Genomic DNA, 9,789 nt, shown 5'->3' on the forward strand with positions numbered 1-9,789 from the left:
TTATTTGGGTCTTCTCCCTTTTTTTTCTTGATGAGTCTGGCTAATGGTTTATCAATTTTGTTTATCTTCTCAAAGAACCAGCTTTTAGGGCTTCCCTGGTGGCACGGTGGTTGAGAGTCCGCCTGCTGATGCAGGGGACACAGGTTCGTGCCCCGGTCCGGGAGAATCCCACGTGCCGCGGAGCGGCTAGGCCCATGAGCCATGGCCTCTGAGCCTGCGCGTCCGGAGCCTGTGCTCTGCAATGGGTGAGGCCACAACAGTGAGAGGCCTGCATACTGCAAAAAGGAAAAAAAAAAAAAGTATATATATCTTTGCTCTCCATTCCTTCATTCTTTTTCATTTATTTCTGATCTGATCTTTATGATTTCTTTCCTTCAGCTAACTTTGGGGTTTTTTTGTCCTTCTTTCTCTAATTGCTTTAGGTGTAAGGTTAGGTTTTTTATTTGAGATATTTCTTGTTTCTTGAGGTAGAATTGTATTGCTATAAACTTCCCTCTTAGAACTGCTTTTGCTGCATCCCATATGTTTCTTGTTTCTTAAGGTAGGCTTGTATAGCTATAAACTTCCCTCCTAGAACTGCTTTTGCTGCATCCCATAGGTTTTGGGTTGTTGTGATTTCATTGGCATTTGTTTCTAGGTATTTTTTGATTTCTTCTTTGATTTCTTCAGTGATCTCTTGGTTATTTAGTAGTGTATTGCTAAACCTCCATGTGTATGTATTTTTTACAGATTTTTTTTCCTGTAATTGATATCTAGTCTCATAGCGTTGTGGTCGGAAAAGCTATTTGATACAATTTCAATTTTCTTAAATTTACCAAGGCTTGATTTGTGACCCAAGATATGATCTATCCTGGAAAATGTTCCATGAGCACTTGTGAAGAAAGTGTAATCTGCTGTTTTTGGATGGAATGTCCTATAAATATCAATTAAGTCCATCTTGTTCTTGTAGACAGCATATATACGGGTCTTGTTTTTGTATCCATTCAGCCAGTCTGTGTCTTTGGGTTGGAGCATTTAATCCATTTACATTCAAGGTAATTATCAATATGTATGTTCCTATTACCATTTTCTTAATTGTTTTGGGTTTGTTATTGTAAGTCTTTTCCTTCTCGTGTTTCCTGCCTAGAGAAGTTCCTTTAGCATTTGTTGTAGAGCTGGTTTGGTGGTGCTGAATTCTCTCTGCTTTTTCTTATCTGTAAAGGTTTTAATTTCTCCATCGAATCTGAATGAGATCCCTGCTGGGTAGAGTCATCTTGGTTGTAGGCTTTTCTCTTTCATCATTTTAAATATGTCCTGCCACTCCCTTCTGGCTTGCAGAGTTTCTGCTGAAAGATCAGCTGTTAACCTTATGGGGATTCCCTTGTTTGTTATTTGTTGCTTTTCCCTGGTTGTTTTTAATATTTTTTCTTTGTATTTAACTTTTGATAGTTTGATTAATATGTGTCTTGGTGTGTTTCTCCTTGAATTTATTCTGTATGGGACTCTCTGCACTTTCTGGACTTGACTGACTATTTCCTTACCCATATTTGGGAAGTTTTCAACTGTAATCTGTTCAAATATTTTCTCAGTACCTTTTTTTTTTTCTCTTCCTCCTTTGGGACCCGTATAATTCGAATGTTGGTGCATTTAATTTTGCCCAGAGGTCTCTGAGATTGTCCTCAATTCTTTTCATTCTTTTTTCTTTATTCTTCTCTATGGTAGTTATTTCCACTATTTTATCTTCCAGGTCACTTATCCATTCTTCTGCCTCAGTTATTCTGCTATTGATTCCTTCTAGAGAATGTTTAATTTCATTTATTGTGTTGTTCATCGTTTGTTTGCTCTTTAGTTCTTCTAGGTCCTTGTTAAACGTTTCTTGTATTTTCTCCATTCTATTTCCAAGATTTTCGATCATCTTTTCTATCATTACTCTGAATTCTTTTTTAGGTAGCCTGCCTATTTCCTCTTCTTTTTGGTCTGGTGGGTTTTTACCTTGCTTCTTCACCTGCTGTGTATTTCTCTGTCTTCTCATATTGCTTAACTTACTGTGTTTGGGTTCTCCTTTTCACAGGCTGCAGGTTCATAGTTCCCATTGTTTTTGGTGTCTGCTCCCAGTGGGTAAGCTTGGTTTAGTGGGTTGTGTAGGCTTCCTGGTGGAGGGGACTGGTGCCTGTGGTCTGGTGTATGAGGCTGGATCTTGTCTTTTTGGTGGGCAGGACCACATTCGGTGGTGTGTTTTGGGGTGTCTGTGGCCTTATTATGATTTTAGGCAGCCTCTCTGCTAATGGGTGGGTTTGTGTTCCTGTCTTGCTAGTTGTTTGGCATAGGGTATCCGACACTGTAGCTTGCTGGTCTTTGAGCGGAGCTGGGTCTTAGCGTTGAGATGTAGATCTCTGGGAGAGCTTTCGCCATTTGATATTACATGGGGCCAGGAGGTCTGTGGTGGGCCAATGTCCTGAACTCGGCTCTCTCACCTCAGAGGCTCAGGCCTGACCCCCAGCCAGAGCACCAAGACCCTGTCAGCCACACGGCTCAGAAGAAAAGTGAGATAAAAAATGAAAGAAAATAAAGTTATTAAAATAGAAAAAATGTTAAAAATAAAAAAGTAATTTTAAAAAAGAGAGAGAAAGAAAGAAGAGAGCAACCAAACCAAAAATCAAATCCACCAATGGTAACAAGCACTAAAAAACTATACTAAAAAAAAATGGACAGTCAGAGCCCTAGGACAAATGGCAAAAGCAAAGCTATACAGACAAAATCACACAAAGAAGCATACACATACACACTCACAGAAAGAGAAAAAGGAAAAAAATATATATATATTAAAAATTTAAAAAGGAAGAGAGCAACCAAATCAATAAACAAATCTACTAATGATAATAAGCTCTAAATACTAAACTAAGATAAACATAAAACCAGAAACAAATTAGATGCAGAAAGCAAACCCCAAGTCTACAGTTGCTCCCAAAGTCCACCGCCTCAGTTGTGGGATGATTTGTTGCCTATTCAGGTATTCCACAGATGCAGGTACATGAGGTTGATAGTGGAGATTTAATCCGCTGCTCCTGAGGCTGCTGGGAGAGATTTCCCTTTCTCTTGTTTGTTCGCACAGCTCTCGGGGTTCAGCTTTGGATTTGGCCCCGCCTCTGCCTGTATGTCTCCTGAGGGTGTCTGTTCCCCACCCAGATAGGACAGGGTTAAAGGAGCGGCTGATAATGGGGCTCTGGCTCACCCAGGCCGGGGGGAGGGAGGGGTACGGATGCGGGGCGAGCGTGCAGCGGCAGAGGCCGGCATGACGTTGCACCAGCCTGAGGCGCGCCATGTGTTCTCCCGGGGAAGATGTCCCTGGATCACGGGACCCTGGCAGTGGCGGGCTGCACGGGCTCCCAGGAGGGGAGGTGTGGAGAGTGACCTGTGCTCGCACACAGGCTTCTTGGTGGCTGCAACAGCAGCCGTAGCATCTCATGCCCGTCTCTGGGGTCCGCGCTGATAGCCTCGGCTCACACCCCCGTCTCTGGATCTCGTTAGGCGGTGCTCTAAATCCCCTCTCCTCGCACACCCTGAGACAATGGTCTCTTGCCTCTTAGGCAGCTCCAGAGTTTTTCCTGGACTCCCTCCCGGCTAGCTGTGGCACACTAACCCCTTCAGGCTGTGGTCACACATCCAGCTGCAGTCCTCTCCCTGGGATCTTAACTCCGAAGCCCGAGCCTCAGCTCCCAGCCCCCGCCTGCCCCGGCGGGTGAGCAGACAAGCCTCTCGGGCTGGTGAGTGCTGGTTGGCACCGATCCTCTGTGCGGGAATCTCTCCGCTTTGCCCTCCGCACCCTGTTACTGCGCTCTCCTCCGTGGCTCTGACGTTTCCCCCCTCCGCCACCCACAGTCTCCACCAGTGAAGGGGCTTCTAGTGTGTGGAAACCTTTCCTCCTTCACAGCTCCCTCCCAGAGGTGCAGGTCCCATCCCTATTCTTTGTCTCTGTTTTTCCTTTTTTCTTTTGCCCTACCCAGGTAAGTGGGGAGTTTCTTGCCTTTTGGGAAGTCTGAGGTCTTCTGCCAGCATTCAGTAGGTGTTCTGTAGGAGGTGTTCCACATGTGGATGTAGTTTTGATTTATTTGTGGGGAGGAAGGTGATCTCCGCGTCTTACTCCTCTGCCATCTTGAAGGTGCCCCCCATAGCAGGTTCTTATTAGTTATCTATTTTTTACACATTAGTGTATATATGTCAATCCCAATCTCCCAATTCATCACACCACCACAGCCACCTGCTGTTTCCCCTCTTGGTGTCTATACATTTTTTCTCTACATCTGTGTCTCTGTTTCTGTCTTGCAAACCGGTTCATCTGTACCATTTTTCTAGATACCACATATATGCATTAATATACGATATTTGTTTTTCTCTTTCTGACTTACTTCACTCGGTATGATAGTCTCTAGGTCCATCCACGTCTCTACAAATGACCCAATTTCGTTCCTTTTTATGGCTGAGTAGTATTACATTGTATATATGTACCACACCTTCTTTATCCATTTTGCCTATTAGTCTTGCTGGAACTAGTCCCTCTAATACTCAGCGAGGAAAAAAAGATCTATTCCAGAATAGACCCAAGTGAATCTTTGCAAAAACCCTGCTAAACGTTCCATTCTTTTAAGGATTGAAGAATAGTTACATAATTTTTTTAAATTTTTATTTATTTATTTATTTATTTTGGCTGCGTTGGTTCTTTGTTGTTGTGCACAGGCTTCTTATTGCTATAGCTTCTCTTGTTGCAGAGCATGGGCTCTAGGCACGTGGGCTTCAGTAGCTGCAGCATGTGGGCTCTGCAGTTGTAGCTCGCGGGCTCTAGAGCGCAGGCTCAGTAGTTGTGGCGCACAGGCTTAGTTGCTCTGCAGCATGTGGGAATCTTCCTGGACCAGGGCTCAAACCCGTGTCCCCTGCATTGGCAGGCGGATTCTTAACCACTGCGCCACCAGGGAAGTCCCTATATGATGTTTTATAATGAAAGAATTTGCACCTTAAGCTCACACCATTCTTTCCTAGATTTAAGCCTGCCTAGAATGATGAGGGGTACTTCTTATTTTATTGAAATTGTAGTGTGATATTGATATAAGATTGTTCTTCCCTCCATATGCTCATACCTGATAATTAAAGTTGCTCTTGCTTTCCACACAGTCGATTTACTAGGAAAAGATATCTTTTTCTACATGACTTAATGTAAATCAGAGTCCACTTGCCCCTGATCTCTGGAATCAAAACTATAGTTTTTCAAATATCTGCTAGTAATAGTGCAGTCATTGATCACAGGTATGACCATCTAACACCAACTATGAATATGAACAAAATAATCTGAGATTTCCTTTATTCTCCTTGATTAATTAAAACTGCTAGTTTTTCTTTGATATCACCAGTTTTAAAAGTTGGATAATAAAACAAAATGTACAAAATTTATGATTAAAAATAATTATTCATAGTGTTTAGTGATTACGTATCTCAAAAAAATCTAAATATTTGCTGTAAATTGCAAAATACAGTGAAAATTATATTACTGACAGGATACACTGCTCAGTATTTTTAGAACAATGTCATACCCCAGCTAAGAGGGGAATCCCTACAATATCGTCATCAATTTGTTCCTAAATAATCTAAACCTCCTGGTTTCCTTGCACTTAAAAATTAAGTAGGGCTTCCCCGGTGGCGCAGTGGTTGGGAGTCTGCCTGCCGATGCAGGGGACTTGCGTTTGTGCCCCGGTCTGGGAAGATCCCACATGCCACGGAGCGGCTGGGCCCGTGAGCCATGGCCGCTGGGCCTGCGCGTCCGGAGCCTGTGATCCGCAGCGGGAGAGGCCACAACAGTGAGAGGCCCGCGTACCGCAAAAAAAAAAAAAAATTAAGTAGTATTATGAAGCATGTATCTGTGTGTGTATATCTGAGTAACTTGCAACTACAGTACCCTGTGTGCCACTCCCCTATTCCATCCTCATGCTTACCCCTTAGGGGTTTCAGCTATCTTGAATCTTGCTCATGCTTTTTTGTTTTACTGTTTTAACACAAATGAATGTATTTCTAACACAATGTATTCCTTAGTTTGCTTATTTTGAGCTTTCTAAAGATGGTCTCATTTCTGGGACTTGCTTTTTTTCCACTTAACATTACTTTAAATGACTTCATTTTCTAATGTATTTTGTCAAAGCAGTGGGACATGCCAACTGAGCTGTCACAACATACAGCCCTCATTTAAAAGTCTGAGTTATATTTTGGAGAATGTAATCAATTAAACACATCTAGAAATATGTGAAAAGATCAGATACTGTTTACACATAAGCATGTTGTCTTATGAGAATGGTAAAGCACAACTTACACACCTCTGTAAAACAAACAAACAAAAATGCTACATGGAAAGCACAAAATGTTTATCGATTCAGGTATCTTTCAACTACAAAGATTTGCTTATTAAGTATTAATATTTTAACATTTATGAAGAGCAAGTAGTTCAGGAAACTGATTTAAAATGATACTTGTAAAAAATGTTTAGTGGGCTTCCCTGGTGGTGCAGTGGTTGGGAGTCCGCCTGCCGATGCAGGGGACACGGGTTCGTGCCCGGTCTGGGAGGATCCCACATGCCGCGGAGCGGCTGGGCCCGTGAGCCATGGCCGCTGAGCCTGCGCGTCCGGAGCCTCTGCTCCGCAACAGGAGAGGCCACAACAGTGAGGGGCCCGCGTACCGTAAAAAAAAAAAAAAAAAAAAAAAATGTTTAGTGGTTAAATAGATAATACAATATTCAAGAAAAGTAAAATTTATATTTTAAGAAACTAAAATTAAATGAAATACTATCTTAAATTTAAATCAACAGTAAGAAGTCCTTATACCACAGGCCGATGTTATTGGTATGACTTTCCCTTAGCAAAATCACCTATGGACCTAAAGATTAATATTATAACAAAAATACATTTAGAGTCGAAAAGCTTATGACAACTTTTCCTCTGACCAAGGGCTGGTTTTAACTCTTACCCTATTCTTCACCAACAGATATTTCATGGGAGTAGGTGGTGACTTAGAAAGCACTTTCTTTTCATCATTTTCTTCCAAGTTCCTTCTTTGCTCTGAAAGCAAAGTTAACTTATGTTTCTTACAGTGATACAGTAAACTGGTAGATACTGTAATAACTCTCTGAAAACACTATCTCTTTTTATTTTCTATAGTTTTACTTTCAAATATTTAGGCTCAGTTTATCAGTTCATATCTAATGGTACTACATTGAGTTGCATATGTTCTTTGTTTTTAGGCTATAAAAAAAAAGCAGGTTTGATTTTAAATGTATTTAATGAGCCTTACTATATTTTTACAATACACATTGCTTAATTTTTTTTTAGAGTTCATGTGAGTAAACAAATTCTCAGTATATTTTGTTGGAAATCCTGGTAGGAGTGAGAGTGTCAGATCAAGGTTAAGTTATAAAGGAAATGGGAGTAGAATGGCTTTAGTAGGTTTAAATGTGATCCAATAAAATGTATCACAGGTGAGAGTGTTTTAAGACTAAAATTGTGTTACACTTAGCCACATAATCACTTCTTTTTGGACCCCTAGTAGGTAGAGTCCTAAGCAGTTTACTGTTTAAAAATTCAGAAAAAATAGTCAGAAATGCCAGAGTTCTTCGGTTACAAAGTTTTAATGTGGTTGCCATGGTATGACTGTTCCTCAAGTGAAATAATGATTTTCCACAAGCCCAAAGTTTTGTCATCTATGAATAAAGAAAATTGTACTTATAAAATAATTCAGTAACTTAGGGGAGATCACTCTAATTTTCTCTTTTAATACTAAGCTCATCAAGTTGTCCATGGATCCCATTTTCTTTTGTTTTAATGTGTTGTCTTAGAGCTCTAGAAACTCATTTATTACTGTAAATCAGAAGCAAAGATATGCTGTCACTATGTCACTTAGTCCCACTAATAATTCTGTATCATCATAGTATTTGAAAGATGAAAGGTCCTTCACTATGCCAATAGGATATAGACAGCCAGATTCTGAAAAAATCCTTCTCAAATCAGAGTCAAATGGGGGAAGTGATTGCTTTTGAATTAGCTACATGCAAACCATTTAGTATAAGGATGAATAAACCAACAGAACTAACTTTACGGTCACTGGGGAATCAAAGAAATTTAATTTTTCTTTTAAGGAAAATGTTTTAACTATCTAAAATTAACTATCTAAAAATAGTTTTACAAATTAAAGTTGTGTTTGCTCACAGAGTTCAGGGGCAATATTGGTTTCTGTAATCTTTTTTTAATATTATTATTTCTTTAAATCCTTTTTGTAGAAAACTATAGAAAGCAAATGCCTATCTAGATGATTTTGGGTTCTTTAGATCCGAGCTTCTCAAACTTTAATGTGCAAATAAGTCAAATGGGGATCTTGTTAAAATGTAGATTATGATTGAGTAGATCTGAGGTAAGGTCTGAGATTCTGCATTTCTGACAAACCCTCAGGTGACTGGTGCAAAACCAAAGTCCCATCCCAGAACTACAGAATCAGTAATGTGCATCTGAACCAACCCCAGTTTAAGTACTTAATTTAAGTACTTCTTTCTAAAATTTAAGAAGTACAGTTTTAACATCTAATCACTAGGAGATGGATACTAGTTTAAAGAGTGGGGCAAAATCAATCCTCTTCATTTAATGTATGCCCCATAAAGTGAAATAAGACTTGAAGAAAATACCCCAGTATGCATATCTCTTTCCTCTCCCTAAAAAAAGTGCATCTTCTCTTTTCATTTTAAAAAATAAACTATTTTCCTGTGACACTGTCAGCTTGATAATTGCAAATGCTGAAACTTGTTCTCTGAGTAATTTTTGACATTTTTAACTGAAGTGACAGTAGGAGAAAGACTTACTTATCACCTCCTATTTGTAGCCTCAAGGCAAAGATGTAGCCTCATCCTAACACAAAATGAGTGTTTGGAATATAGATATTTTATTTTTAGCTACATCTGTTTGTTTGGAGTGGTTAGTTCCACTCACTGTTCAGAGACCTGAAAAATTATTATCCTGCTTTCTTTTTTCAAAACATTTATAATCTTTATTTTTTATGATTATAAGGTAATATAATTATTGTAGAAAATTTAGAAATTGCTGATAAGCAAAGAAAAACACCCACTTCTAACCACCCAGAGTTAATCACTGTTTACATTTTATCATATAAAACTTTAGGCTCTTTCCTAAGCCTATATTTTCACTTTTGACAAAAATGGGATCATATTGCATGTACTGTTTTGGCATCTGCTTTGTCCACTTAAGAGTATAATTTTCACCTGATTTAAATTGTTTGAGTCATTTGTGTGATTATCTGGTATAGTTTAGAATGACTCTTTAGAGTGTGGTTTAAAACTCATTCACAAATGTAAATTTGTTCTCAAGTATTTAAAGTCTTGAAAGTTGAAACTAAGGGAATTTCATTGTAAACTAATTTGAATATTTCATAACACATTTTGTGATCCTCACAGCATGTATCATTTGCTGAAATGAAGTAAAATTGAGCTAACTGTTCACTTTCTATGGATTCAAGGGGATTAGCATTGGATCAAAGCTTGTGTAGAATCCTATAATTCACTTTTTAAGCTAAGGATGCTGTTAATATCCTCAAAAAAGCCTCATGGTTTAAGGAGGCTTTACAGGCTATGTGTTGGAACCGCCCAGTTATGGCTTGAATCTCTTCTACAACTCCTGTTGAGTGTTATCCCTTATTTGAAATCAAATGGCTGGAAACACTGCTTTTTTTTTTTTTTTTTTTTTTTTTTGCGGTACGCGGGCCTCTCACTGTTGT

General features: G+C 39.4%; 1 protein-coding gene across 1 annotated transcript in view; it reads left to right on the top strand.

Moving 5' to 3' along the window:
- The window catches only part of GPR149 (G protein-coupled receptor 149), an 85,822-nt gene that overhangs the window by 11,552 nt on the left and 64,481 nt on the right, over positions 1–9,789 (top strand). The window lies entirely within an intron of this gene.

The sequence above is a fragment of the Physeter macrocephalus genome, chromosome 1 (assembly GCF_002837175.3).
Source record: "Physeter macrocephalus isolate SW-GA chromosome 1, ASM283717v5, whole genome shotgun sequence".
Classification (NCBI taxonomy): Eukaryota; Metazoa; Chordata; class Mammalia; order Artiodactyla; family Physeteridae; genus Physeter; species Physeter macrocephalus.